The sequence below is a fragment of the Narcine bancroftii genome, chromosome 6 (assembly GCF_036971445.1).
Source record: "Narcine bancroftii isolate sNarBan1 chromosome 6, sNarBan1.hap1, whole genome shotgun sequence".
Classification (NCBI taxonomy): domain Eukaryota; kingdom Metazoa; phylum Chordata; class Chondrichthyes; order Torpediniformes; family Narcinidae; genus Narcine; species Narcine bancroftii.
The window spans coordinates 228810407-228824882 of record NC_091474.1 but is presented as its reverse complement, the minus strand read 5'-3'; the positions used below and the strand labels follow the sequence as shown (position 1 = coordinate 228824882).

At 45.3% G+C, this 14476-nt stretch overlaps 1 protein-coding gene across 9 annotated transcripts in view; it reads left to right on the top strand.

Moving 5' to 3' along the window:
• Positions 1–14476, top strand: part of LOC138737113 (tyrosine-protein kinase Fyn) — a 253161-nt gene that overhangs the window by 36801 nt on the left and 201884 nt on the right. For 6 of the 9 annotated variants that reach the window (XM_069887637.1, XM_069887634.1, XM_069887638.1 and 3 more), the window contains one exon: positions 11097–11181. The exons of the other annotated variants lie outside the window; for them this stretch is intronic. The gene's annotated coding sequence lies outside the window, so the exon portion shown is untranslated. The remainder of the gene's footprint in view (positions 1–11096; positions 11182–14476) is intronic. 9 annotated transcript variants of the gene reach the window in all.

Genomic DNA, 14476 nt, shown 5'->3' with positions numbered 1-14476 from the left:
CCAATGAATGTTGAGGATGGAGTGGAGACAACGCTGGTGGAAGCGTTCTAGGAGCCGTAGGTGATGCCGGTAGAGGACCCACGATTCGGAGCCGAACAGGAGTGTGGGTATGACAACGGCTCTGTATACGCTTATCTTTGTGAGGTTTTTCAGTTGGTTGCTTTTCCAGACTCTTTTGTGTAGTCTTCCAAAGGCGCTATTTGCCTTGGCGAGTCTGTTGTCTATCTCGTTGTCGATCCTTGCATCTGATGAAATGGTGCAGCCGAGATAGGTAAACTGGTTGACCGTTTTGAGTTTTGTGTGCCTGATGGAGATGTGGGGGGGTTGGTAGTCATGGTGGGGAGCTGGCTGATGGAGGACCTCAGTTTTCTTCAGGCTGACTTCCAGGCCAATCATTTTGACAGTTTCCGCAAAACAGGACGTCTTGATCTACGTTCTTGATATTCACCCTGCCAGCTTATTGAAGAATGTTGCAATGATGTAATTTGGGAGGGGGGGGGGGGGGAAAGAAAAGGTTAGCTTCCCAAATCAATCACTTCCTTGCTCATGTCCTGTCAGAAATTGGCCTCGGCAGCACTCTGGGTGCAATTGACAGGATTTCTGCAGCTAAAGATGGGGCTGAAGCCTGCTTACACCCCTCCCCCCACCGATTTATTTCTTTAATCTCTCCCACTTCTCCCCCCCCCACCCCCCACCCCTGTCTTCAGACAAGCACCTCCAAGTGAGGAGAAATTGCTCACTTAGAGCCTTTGAGACACCAAGAATGCCAATCGGGCCGGGGCGGATGGAGTCGCTGGTGGTTAGAAAGAGCAAAGTGTAAACAGTGATAAAGCATTAGCCTGTTGAACCTTGTCAAGGCACGATGAATTGGAAATGGATGGTATGAGACTTGGCATGCGTGCTCCTCTTGGAAAGGTTATGGCTACCACTGAGCCTTGTTCACATTCCCACCAATACACGTATCCCTACGCTGTATTCTAAGTGTGAACACTTACAGTTCTTTAGATGCCTGGCCCTCATTGAATACTGCTTATCTCAATGAGAACACTTTTCCCACCCTTCCAGTCTTGCTCCTGTTTGGCACCTAATGGTAGTGGGGTTTTTTTTACACAGAGAGGCGGGGCAGTTCTTGGAATACATTGCTGAGGGTGGTGGAGGCTGGTACAATATGGACATTGAAAACTCTGATGGATGCAAGAAAAATGGAGGCTCGAGTCTGCGAGGAAGAGAAGGGTTAGATTGATGCTGGAATATAGTCCCTGGCGAGTCAACTTTTACATTAGGTAGTGCAATAATAACAAATAAAAGAACAGTAGAGAGTAGTATTACAATAGGTAAAATGGTGTGTGTGGGGGAGGGGGGGTGGGGGCAGAGGTAAGTACAGGTTAAAAACTGCAAGGACATCAACTGACAGTGAGAGGTATGTTTAAGTGTCTGACAAGAGCAGAAACTCTTGAATCTGGAGGGTCATGTTCTTGAGCTTGTACATCTGCCTGATGGAAGAGAGATGACTGGTCCCTTAATATATTGGCAGCTTTCCTGAGAAACAGGAGACATGGAGAGGAGGTTAGGGGAGTGTTATTTGTACTGACGCCAAGAGTCTCTACATTGACCATCTTTTCAAGCAGTGTGTTCCAGATTTCAACTGCATGAAAAAATGCACCTTTGCCTGTGTAAAATGTCTGGTTTTAAGCCACAAAGCCCATGATGGGGGTGGGGGGTGGGGGTGGGGGGTCCACTGTGTTCATAGTTTCAATGATTGATTCCATGTTCAGTTTGCAAACTCCATTTGATTAAATAATGCTTGAAGGGTTTCAGCTCTAAACGTCAACCAATCTTTTTCACCCAATAAGCTGCTCGGCCCACTGAGTTCCTCCACCAGGGTGCTTCGCACTCCCTTCAGTATGTGTAACAGAATTAGTGGGGCACATGAAGACACTGGCCTTGAAGTGTACTGTTCTGTCCTACAGGGTGCCCAGTATAGGACCACTTGGTTCATGAGACCCTGATGCTGACATGCACGAACTGTCCACAGCTGTAAAAGTTACTGAAGTCATTTTTGGGAGTCGCTATCTCAGAGGATCTTTCCTGGACCCAACACATCAATGCCATCTTGAAGAAAGGATGTCAGCACCTCTACTTCTTCAGGAGTTTGTGGAGGTTTGGTATGACACCAGAAATCCTGGCAAATTTCTAGAGGTGTGGTGGAAAATCTGCTGACTGGCTACATCATTGTCTGGTATGGAGATACCAATACCCTTGAACGTAAAGCCCTGCGAAAGATAGAGGTCACACCCGAGGACATCACAGGGAATGCTGCTGTTGGAGAGCAGTAGCAATCATCAAGGATCCTCATTCCCCTCAGTACATGCTCTGTTCTCGCTGCTACCATCAGAAAAGAGGTGTAGGTGCCACAAAGCTTGCACCACCAGGTTCAGGGACAGTTGCTACCCCTCCACCATCAGACTCCTCAGCGACAAATTCAATCATGGACTCACTTAAGAACTCTTATTTGTGCACTTTATTGATTTTCTTTCTGTTTTCTCTATTGTACGTTGGTGTGTTTACATTTGTTATCTGTTTCCGGTTTTCTTTATACTGTGTACAGTTTATTTTTGCACTTCCAATAAGTGGTAATTCTGCTGTACCCACAGAAAAAGGAATCTTGGGGTTGTATGTGATGTCATGTATGTACTCTGACAATAAATCTGAAATCTGAATCTGAAAAATCTGAAGTTGACCAGTGTCTTTCATGCCCTGTGGCTGTTAATGGGCTGAGACCTCCAAGCCAAATAGCTCAGTTCCTGGAAATTGATTGAGGTTACTGGGACTTGACTATTGCAGGAGCCATCGATCTGCCCCAGGGGTGGAATTTGCTTGTGCTAGCACTCTCTGATCTTCTGTCAAATGGTCAGACTTTTGTTTTAAATTTTGCCTGTCCATGAGACGTATTTTACTGCACAAAACCTTCATGACTGTCTCTTCTCGCGTTGAAGCTCAAGTGCAAACCTCCAATTTCATATGTCATGCAACTTGCCAGGTACATCGGATGTACAAGTTATTTTGTTTTTGCATCTGTTATCTCAAGTCTTAATAATAATCTTGTTGGCTGCTCTGATGAATCTACAATTTGTAATTCGAGATACAGAGCAGGAAAATGGACCCTCTGGCCCAACTCCTCCTTGCCAGCCAAGTTGCCTATTCAGTGAGTCCCATTTCACTGGACCTGGCTCATATTTTGCTGAACATCCCTGTCCATGTACATGACTAAATATCTTTTAATTGTTGTAATAATGGTACCTGTTCTCCCACCTCCTCTGGCAGCTCTTTCCACATATGCACCACCCTCTGGTGGTGGGGGTGGGAGGGGGGAATATTGCTCCATTGCCCTTTAAGTCTTTCCCTTCTCACCTTTAAGCCTAAACCTCTAGTTTTAGATTCTCCAAACCTGGGATAAAGATTGTGACCAGTCACCTTGTCCATGCCTCTAATGTGGGCAGCATGGTTATTGCAGCAGTTGACACAATACTATTAAAGTACCAGCAACATGGGTTCAAATCCAGTGCTGTCGAAGAAATTTGTACGTTCTCCCCGTGACCTGTGTGGGTTTCCTTCAGGAGCTCCAGTTTTCTTCACGTTTCAAAGATGTACAGGGTTAACAAGTTAATTGGTCACATGGGTGAAATTAGGCAATGCAATTTCAGGCCTATTATCCTGCTGTGTCCATAAATTAAAACAAAACATTTAATACTGTCACCCTTCAGCCTCCTGTGCTCCAGCTAGAAGAGTGACAGCTTCTCCTTTATAATTCAAACCCTCCAGTCCCAGTATCACCCTTGTGAATTGTTCCTGCTCCCTTTCCATTGAGGAAATGAAGGGGTTTTTTTAAAAAGTGGCAATGTTGTGTATTTAGAATGTGTTGTCTAAAGGCTGGTGGAGCAAGGGGCAGGCACGCTTGACGTAGCAGTTAGCGCAATGCCTTTACAGTGTTACCAATCAGGACCAGTGTTCAAATCCCACACTGTCTGTGAGGAGTTGGTACATTGACCCCGAGTCTGTGTGGGTTTTCCCTGGGGGCTCCGATTTCTTCCCACAGATTGAAGCATTAGATTAATTGGGTGTAAATTGGGCAGCACAGATTCATGGGCCGAAATGGCCTGCTACTGTGCTGTATGTATGTCATGCTGGGAAGAGTCTACGAGTCTCCTGACCAAGAGAACATTTTGGGGTGGATGAATGTTACGGGGTGAATGTCTTGTGATTCTGTGAGTTATGACTGCATCTGTTATCTCAAGCTTTGCTAATAATCTTCCTCGCTGCTCTGAAGCAACAATTCACAATTAGAGATATGGAGTTGCCCAGCATGGTAAATCAGTTCATTGATATACATACCAGTGTATTTTGTGTGATGGGAAGTCTAAGCCACCCAGAAGTTGGGAGAAGAGGTATTAATGTTAGGGCAGCATCAACTATGTTACTATGTTGCTGTTGTGTGAAAATGTTCTGATCCTCATCTCAAGCGTCCATATCCCCAGGGTGAATAAGTGAATCATGTAAATTAAACCTTGATATTCTCCATGAGGTGAGATTTTAAAACAAAATGCCTGTTCTCATTCCTTCATTCCTCTGGACTGTCTTGGAACAGATTTGTATTCTGACATGAGCTGCTTTGTGTTTTGGGGTTAATGCAGAGAGCCTGAACAAACATTGAGCTGTCTGAACCCTGAGCTGCAATGCACCTTACTATTTTCTGACTAAATCCTTCATGCATCTCAGGGAATTTCTGTGTTACGGAAATAGACACTGACAAGACCATTTAATACCTTTAGTTTGTACATTTTTCCGAATGCCCAATTGTGAAGTGGACAGTATCTGCCAGCTTTCAAGACAGTGGTGTTCTCTTATTTTGAGTGCTCATCTGGTGCTACCAGTTCACGGGTTAGTCAGCTGAACAACATTTCAATGCACTCTACATTCGTCCTGTAAAAATTAACATCTTTGATGGCACTAGTACAACACTACAGCTCAGTACAGGCCATTCAGCTCTCAATGTTGTGTTGACCCATATTCTTTGGCTTGGCTTCGCGGACGAAGATTTATGGAGGGGGTAAAAAGTCCACGTCAGCTGCAGGCTCGTTTGTGGCTGACAAGTCCGATACGGGACAGGCAGACACGGTTGCAGCGGTTGCAGGGGAAAATTGGTTGGTTGGGGTTGGGTGTTGGGTTTTTCCTCCTTTGCCTTTTGTCAGTGAGGTGGGCTCTGCGGTCTTCTTCAAAGGAGGTTGCTGCCCGCCAAACTGTGAGGCGCCAAGATGCACGGTTTGAGGCGTTATCAGCCCACTGGCGGTGGTCAATGTGGCAGGCACCAAGAGATTTCTTTAGGCAGTCCTTGTACCATTTCTTTGGTGCACCTCTGTCACGGTGGCCAGTGGAGAGCTCGCCATATAACACGATCTTGGGAAGGCGATGGTCCTCCATTCTGGAGACGTGACCCATCCAGCGCAGCTTGATCTTCAGCAGCGTGGACTCGATGCTGTCGACCTCTGCCATCTCGAGTACTTCGACGTTAGGGATGAAAGCGCTCCAATGGATGTTGAGGATGGAGCGGAGACAAAGCTGGTGGAAGCATTCTAGGAGCCGTAGGTGGTGCCGGTAGAGGACCCATGATTCGGAGCCGAACAGGAGTGTGGGTATGACAACGGCTCTGTATACGCTTATCTTTGTGAGGTTTTTCAGTTGGTTGTTTTTCCAGACTCTTTTGTGTAGTCTTCCAAAGGCGCTATTTGCCTTGGCGAGTCTGTTGTCTATCTCATTGTCGATCCTTGCATCTGATGAAATGGTGCAGCCGAGATAGGTAAACTGGTTGACCGTTTTGAGTTTTGTGTGCCCGATGGAGATGTGGGGGGGCTGGTAGTCATGGTGGGGAGCTGGCTGATGGAGGACCTCAGTTTTCTTCAGGCTGACTTCCAGGCCAAACATTTTGGCAGTTTCCGCAAAGCAGGACGTCAAGCGCTGAAGAGCTGGCTCTTCAGCGCTTGACGTCCTGCTTTGCGGAAACTGACCCATATAGTCATTAAAAAAAATTTCTAAACTTTCTTTATTCTGTAACCCTCTATTTTTCTTCCATCCACGTGCCTATCTCCTTCTTTGGCTTAGCTTTGCGGACAAAGATTTATGGAGGGGTAATGTCCATGTCAGCTGCAGGCTCGTTTGTGGCTGACAAGTTCGATGCGGGACAGGCAGACACGGTTGCAGGGGAAAATTGGTTGGTTGGGGTTGGGTGTTGGGTTTTTCCTCCTTTGTCTTTTGTCAGTGAGGTGGGCTCTGCGGTCTTCTTCCAAGGAGGTTGCTGCCTGCCGAACTGTGAGGTGCCAAGATGTACAGTTTGAGGCGATATCAGCCCACTGGCGGTGGTCAATGTGGCAGGCACCAAGAGATTTCTTTAGGCAGTCCTTGTATCTCTTCTTTGGGGCACCTCTGTCTCAGTGCCTGTCTAAGAGACTCTTAAATGCACCTAATGTTTCAGCCTCCACCACCATCCCAGGCAAGGGATTCCACCCACCCACATCTCTCCGTGTAGTTTTTAAAAAAAAAAACTTACCCCTGATGTCTCCCCTAAATTTCCCTCCATTCATTTTGTACTCGTTTCCTCTGGTGTTTGCAATTCCTGCCCTGGGAAACAAGCGGTGGCTGTCCATCTTATCTATGCCTCTCATTATCTTGTACACCTCTATCAAGTCTCCTCTCATCCTTCTGCAGTCCAAAGAGAAACGTCCCAGCTCTGCTAACCTTGCCTCATAAGACTTATTTTCCAACCCAGATAACATCCTAATAAATCTCCTCTGCAACATCTCCATCCTTCCTATAATGAGATGACCAGAACTGAACATAATACTCTGTGTGGTCTTGCCAGGGATTTGTGGAATTGCAGCATGACCTCTCTATTCTTGTACTCAATCCCCCTATTAATGAAGCCCAGCGTGATTGGAAGGGGGTGGGGGTGGATACGGTATCACAATTCGGGCGGGCTTAAAGCTGGCTTTCCAAAATCCGTAAAACTCCAAAATTCAGAACACACTGTCCCCCAAGGGTTCTGGATAAAGGATCGTGTACCTTTCTACCTGCAAGCCAATTTTATTTTTATCCACACAGCCAAGATTTCATGGATCCAATGCCTCATGAGTTTCTGAACGAGTCTCTCATGGGGGACCTTATCAAATGCTTCACTAAAATCCATCTACTTCCCTACCCTCATCAATTTCTTTTGTTACCTCCTTAAAAACTCAATTACGCTCATGAGTCATGACCTTCCCTTCACAAAGCCACGCATGAATAGACTGTACTTCTCCAAATGCGCATAGATCCTGTCTTCGGGCACTTTCAGGTGGCCAATTGACCCGCATGTAAAACCGCAGGTTTAGGCAATATGCAGCTGTTTTGAGGCCACCTGAATGTGCAGGAGGTGCTCTTGAGGCGAGCTACGCAACTCTCCTCAGAGAGGGATAATCAGCTCAGCTCAGTGCCCTCCCCCCAGCCACCTGAGTGCAGCTGGCTGAAAGCGGATGTTAAAGGGTCAGGCTGCCGATCACAGCTGACACTGGGCAGGAGCCTGAATGGCAATTTAAAGGGCCGCTTCTGCTTCTTCAGGCGCATTCTTAGCGTAAAATGCACCTGAAAAGCCTTTTGAGTCTTCCTATAATTTGCGATGTAAAAACTCACCGTCCATGATTCCCAGGATTCTCCCTGTTACCTTTTTTAAAACAAGAGGTACATTTTCCATTCTCCAATCCTCTGGCACCTCCACTGCGGCCAAAGATGATTCAAAGATCATCGCTACTTCTTCAGCTATCTATCCTCTCACTTCCCACAACAGCCTGGGGTATATCACGTCTGGCCCCGGGGACTTATTAATCTTGATGTTTTTCCTCTTCATTAATCTCCCCACTGTCCAGCACACAGGCCTGTTCCATTTCAACCTCACCCTGATCATGGTCCTTTTCTCTTTTTTGAATATTTCATTTAAATTTTTCATATATGTATTAATGTCAAAGTACAAAATATAATAATGTAATCATATCAAATCCATTATACATTGTGATTTTATAACCCCCCCCCAAAAATAAAATAAAAACCCCACCAACCCCCTCCCCCAAATAATAACCCAAATATGGATAGAAAAGGAGGAAGGAAGAAAAAGAATACAGTTAGTAAAGAAAGAAAAAAGAAGCAGACCGAGTTGCCTTTCACTTGATTCTAACTTTTTTCAATTTTGTTTATTTATTCCAAGGGGTTAACGAGGTTTCACGAGGTTTAGGGAAAGCCATTTATAAATTTATACCTACAATATGTAAATATGGGCACCAAATTTTCCAAAAAGTATCATTTATTTCTTAAGTTGTATGTAATCTTCTCAAGAGGTGCACAGCTATGCATTTCCACCTGCCGTCTTTTTCCCTTGTGAATACTGAAGCAAAGTAATCATTTAGGACCTCCCCAGCCTCCAGACACATGTTGTCTCCTTTGTCCTTTAGTGGTCCCACCTTCATTCGCTCATCCTTCTGTTCTTCACATACACATGGAATGCCTTTCCTACGTGCCAAGGCCTTCTCATGCCCCCTTTAAGGTTTCCTCAGTCCTGAGTTATGCTCCTTCCCAGCTCCCATGAGCCCTTTTTGTTTCCTCCTTCTTATATCTAATGTATGCTTTCTTCCTTTTGACTAGCTACCTGACATGTTTGTCAGCCACGGTTCCCTTTTCCTGCCATCTTTTCCTTATCCCAATGGGACAAACCTATGCTGAAGTTGCACAAGTGGTCCCTGAACTTCCTCCACATCTGTGCTTTCACCCTTGAACATCTATTTCCAATTTACTGTCACTAATTCTTGCCTCATCCCATTATAGTTAGCCCTTCCCCAATTAAACTTTTTCTCATTTTTGTTACAATACGAAATATTACAGCAGAGATGGGCCCATCAGCCCATGAAGTTGTGCTGGCCTATGTAAACCTAATCTACAACAATCTAACTTTTTCCTGCCTCGGACCCATATCTCTCTTGAATTCATAGGCCTATCACCTCCACTTGCCTTAAACCAATGTTCTCTGGTATTTGCAATTGTTGCCTCAGGAAAAAGGTGCTGGCTATCCACCCTATCTAAGACTCTTGTATTCCTGTATACTTCTTAAGTCACCTTTCATCCTTCATCATTCCAAAGAGAAATGCCCAAGCTCTGTCAACTTTGCTTCAATTCACATGTTTTCCAATTCAGGCAACAACCTGGTAAATCTTTTCTGCACCTTCTCCAAAGCAGAAAATTGAACTCCTCTTTCCAAATTCTGTACAAATGCAGGTGAATCTTTGAATTTTAGAAGCGAGTTCCAGTTTCTCCCTGCTTCTCCCTTACCCAAGCCTTTTATTCACCCCCTCCACATCCAGCATCTTTGTTCCATTTTTGTAGCATTTTGCCAATCGGCAAGACAGGCTATGAATTTGGTTTCAGTTTAGGAGACATCCTAAAATCTGCGCATTGGCGAGAATTCCCAACATGGCAATCCTTTAAATAATTTAAGCTTTTAAAAAATTTAGACGTACAGCATGGTAACAGGACGTTTCGACCCATGAGCCCGTGCCACTCAATTAACCTACACCCCCAGTATGCTTTGAATGGTGCGAGGAAACCAGAGCCCCGGGGGGAGAACCCATTCAGACAAGGGAAGAGCACAAAAAAAATCCTTACAGACAGCGTGGGATTTGAACCCTGGTCCTGATCGCTGGTGCCATAACCGCTAAGCTAAATGTGCTGCTCTAGTTACAGCTTGTAACCATGTAATGTACAAAACATCTTGTCTTAAACACCATGTCATTAATATGTTATCTAATGGATTTGGGCAAAATTTGACAGCTTGTCAAGATATAAGGAGTGGGACACTCATTGCCTGTACTCAGAATTTAGGAGAAGAGGGGCGATCTCATTGGAGCGTTTCAAATGTCGAGAGGCATGGACAGAATAGATGTAGAAACATTGTTTCCCATGGCGAAAGAGATTAGGACAAGAGGGCGTAACTTTAGGATAGAAGAGTGTCCACCTCGAACAGAGATGCGGAGGAATTTGGATCTGTGTAATTCGACCATGGATTTCCTCACCTCCAGGCCACAATCAGTGAGGATCAGTAAGATTATCTCCTCCACAAACTCCATCAGTACTGAAGCACCACAGGGCTGTGTTCTTAGCTCCCTGCTCTACTCACTTGACACCTATGACTGTGTGGCTCAGTACGACAATAGCACAATCTACAAATTTTCCGACGGTAGTGGGTTGTATAAAGGAAGGGGATGAATCAGCATACAGGATGGAGATTGAAAACTTGGCTGAATGGTGCACCAGCAACAACCTTGCACTCACTGTCTCTAGAACTAAGGAGGTGATTGTTGACCTCAGGAAAGGAAAGCTAGAGGTATACAGTCCAGTGATCATTGGGGGATCAAAGGTGGAGAGGGTGAGCAAATTTAAGTTCTTGGGAGTCACTATCTCAGAGGATCTTTCCTGGACCCAACACATGAATGACACCCTGAAGAAAGAACATCAGCTCCTCTACTTCCTCAGGAGTTTGGTATGACATCAGAAACCCTGGCAAATTTCCACAGAGGTATGGTGGAAAGTGTGCTGTCCTGCTGCATCACAATTGGATATGGAAACACCAATACCTCAAAAAGGTAGAGGACACAGCCCAGGTCATCACAGGCAAAACCCTCCCCACTATTGAGAATATCTACAGGGAACGCTGCCATCGGAGAGCAGCAGCAATCATCAAAGACCCACACCACACACTCTGTTCTCGCTGCTCCCATCAGGAAAGAGGTTTAGGTGCCACAAGGAACAGCTGCTACCCCTCCACCATCAGACTCCTTATCGACAAACTCAATCAGCGACTCATTTAAGGACTCTTACTTGTTTGATGTATTGCACAGTCAGTTTTTTTACATTTGTTATCTGTTTACAGTTCTTTGTTTATATGTTTTACATTGTATACTTCATTAAGATCAGCTCACGTTCTTCTAAACTCCATTGCTCCAACTAAGTTGCGCCTTTCATCACAGGAATCGTCCATCTTCAGTAGAAAATGCACCTCCTCCTTTATGAAAGAACACAAACTGGCTTTTGCAGTGTGCAGCGAATGAAGGGGTATGTATCATGAGTAGGTGGAAGTGATTTGGCATTATCTTCGGGATGGTGGTGAGGGTACAGGTAACAGATATTGGAGGGTTCAAGGGATAACAATCCTGGTCATGTGTTGGGAGTAAAAAGGTGAAATTCATTTACAAAAGGGGAAATCAAATATGAAAGTGGAATGGCGGGTTAAAACAAACAGTACTTGCCACCCTTCCCCTTGTGTTCAGCTATGGCACACTGATTAAAGGAACTAGATTGTCCTATGAATGTACAAGTTAAACCGGGTGAACCACGATGATCAGCCAGGAGTGCGCCTCACCCCTTATATAGCACATGCCTCCCGACTGGTCCTCCAGCACTGTCCATGGATTGCAGCCAGGAATGGGTCGGAATATCCTCAAAAAAAAAGTTGTGCGCCTGTTTTAATTTTTATAGACTTTGGGGCTGGAGGCTCGCCCAGGCATCGAATCACATGAGGTGGTGTCGGCAATGAACAGTCCTGACACTGGATATGGGGAAAGTGGCCTTCTACCCATTTGCTGGCTGACTGGTGAGGTGACACCAGTACCATGGTCGGCAGAGACCTCCTGGGCTGAAGGGTCTTTTCTGTATGTGTATTTCTATGATCTAATGCTATCAATTCAATGCTCCTTTCGTTAGACAGGCACTTGAATTGAAAAGGTGTCTGTGAACCACATGCTGGTAAATGGGATTAGTGCAGATAAGTATTTCAGAATTTATTGTCATGAACAAGTCATGAAATGTGGTGTTTTGTGGCAAAATCATAGTGCAAACATTCATATTATAACCATCTTACAACATTACTATAAGAAAATAGAATTAACAGTGCATGAAAAGTAAGGCAGTTTCTTCGGATCATTAATTATTCAGGAAAGAAGCTGTCCTTGTGCCGTTGAGTGCTCATCTTTAGGCTCCTGTACCTTTTGTCCAATGGTAGCAGAGTGAAGAGGGCATGGCTAGGGTGTGAGAGTCTGTTAGGATAGAAACTGCTTTTTTAAGACACTGCTTCATGTAGATGTCCTTGAGGGAGGAAGTCTGGTGCCTGTAATGTCACAGGCCGAGTTAACAACCCTCTGGAGATTATTCTTGTCCTGTGAGTTGGCACCTCCATACCAGGCAGTGATGCAACTAGCCAGAATACTCTCCACAATACACCTGTAGAAGTTTTTGAGAGTCTTCATTGACAAATCAAATCTCTTCAGACACCTTACAAAGTAGAGTCGCTGGTGAGCCTTTGGCAGCAGGCATACATTGTATTTGATTGTCGACGTGGACGTGGTGAGGAATAGGGCCAACTTCTGTGCTGTATATGACATGCCTCTCAGCAACCTATGCTCGTGAGCATAAGATATAGGAGCAGATTTGGCCCATGTCTGCTCTGCTATTACAACAGTAGCTGATATATTTTTCCTTTCACCCCCTGCCTTTTCCCCATGACCTTTGTCACCCATACTAACCGATCAACTTCTGCTTTAAATACACCCAATGGCTGGGGCTCCACAGCTGTCTGTGGCAGTAAATTCTGCAGGTTCACCACCCTCTGGCTGAGAAATGTCTCCTCTTCTCAGTTGTTAAGGGGCATTCTTTTATCCTTCTCACAAGTGCTTGAACATAGCATACATGTAGAGCAGTAGACATTCATCCTTCAGGGCTGAACCCTTCTTTGGATGTGCCCAAAAAATCAGGCAGACACCTGAGTAGGTATGTTGGAGGTGGGGGGAGGGGGGGAGTGGAGGGGCAGATACAAGTAGGTGATTGAATGGAAACAGGTGGGGGGGGGGGTGGCAGCGGGGAGAAAAGAAAGGAGGTGATAGAGAGGGGCTGAGAGAGGTGAATTCTGAAAGGAAATTTTGGGGCTGATGAGCTGGAAGAAGAGGGTTCAAGTAGTGAGGGAAAAGTGAGAGAATGGGGGTGAGAGGGTTAATAGAAATTGAAAGTTGATGTTGAAGCCGTTTGGTTGGAGCCTACTGACGGAATACAAGGTGCTGTTCCTCCAATTTTGGTGTGGCTTCAACCTTTCTCCAGCTCTTTGTGCACTGCATTAAACCCCAGAATCAACAGTTTTCTTGTTTACCTTTTATTCTGCACCTGTGCCTCCTGGTCCAAGACCCTCTGACTGCCGAAAACATCATTTCCACATTTATGCAGCCCTTTCAACTCCCTTCGATTTCCCCCCATCCCCCACCCCTGATTTCCTGTGCCGCAGGAGCAGTTTAAAGTGTCAAGTCAACCTACCAGCACATCTTTGAGATGTGGGAGGTAAACCAAGCACTTGAAAAGAAACACACGTAGTCAGAGGGAGAACGTAGATACTCTCATGGTTGGGCCGTGGGTTCAGGTGGTTTGTTTCCACACAGATGCAGAACTCTTTAGCATAGACTGTAGGTATAATCTAAATCTTTCTGCCCTTTGGTTATCTTCTGCAGAAGCTTGTGGTTTAATAGTGTAAAGGTGCTATTGGAAATATCACACTTGAATTAAATTTGTTGTAGTCTCATTACCAATTGCACAAAGCATTCATTGTATGAGTGGTTTTGTTTTTTGATTCTGGGACAATGCAAAGTGGGCATGTTAACTTCTACCAGCACCTATTTGGGATGCTGGTGTAAACTGGAGCACTCGAGGAGGTGGGTTTAATAATCTTTGTTTTGGAGATGAAGTAAGGGTGAAGAGGCAGTGGGGGCAGCTGCACTGTGAAGATTTAATTTTAACTCCTCCCCACCCCACCACCAACATTGCTGATGTTCAGCTACTGCCTGGTGCTTCAATTTAGACATGTGGTACAGTAGCAGGCCCTTTTGGGCCACGAGCATGTGCCGCACAATTGACCTACAACCCTTGGACTGTATTGAACATTGGGATGAAACCCATGTAGACACTGGAAGAATGTACAAACTCCTTACAGTGTGAGATTTGAACCCAATTGCTGGCACTGTAACCGTGACAGACCAAGGTTTGGATGGAGCGTTGTCAGACGCCTCTGATCAGCGAGGCAACTTATAAGCTGAGCCTTTAGGAATGCCCATGTTCCTGGAGGCTGACTGGATCACACCATTGTTCCATTTGTGATAGAATCTCCTTCATTGCATGTCTAGCCTCGACAGCACAGCCCCTGAGCAGGGAACCTTGGCGACTTTTCCTTAGACGATCAGGTGGCTGCCCTCCCAATTAATGACGGTTTTGAAATCAACATTTTAATGCTGCATAAATGATGGAAAAGTAGATGCCCTGTTGTAAAGATGATCAGCTGATTAATTTGGGTGCTTTGAGAAGGAGTCTCAACCAG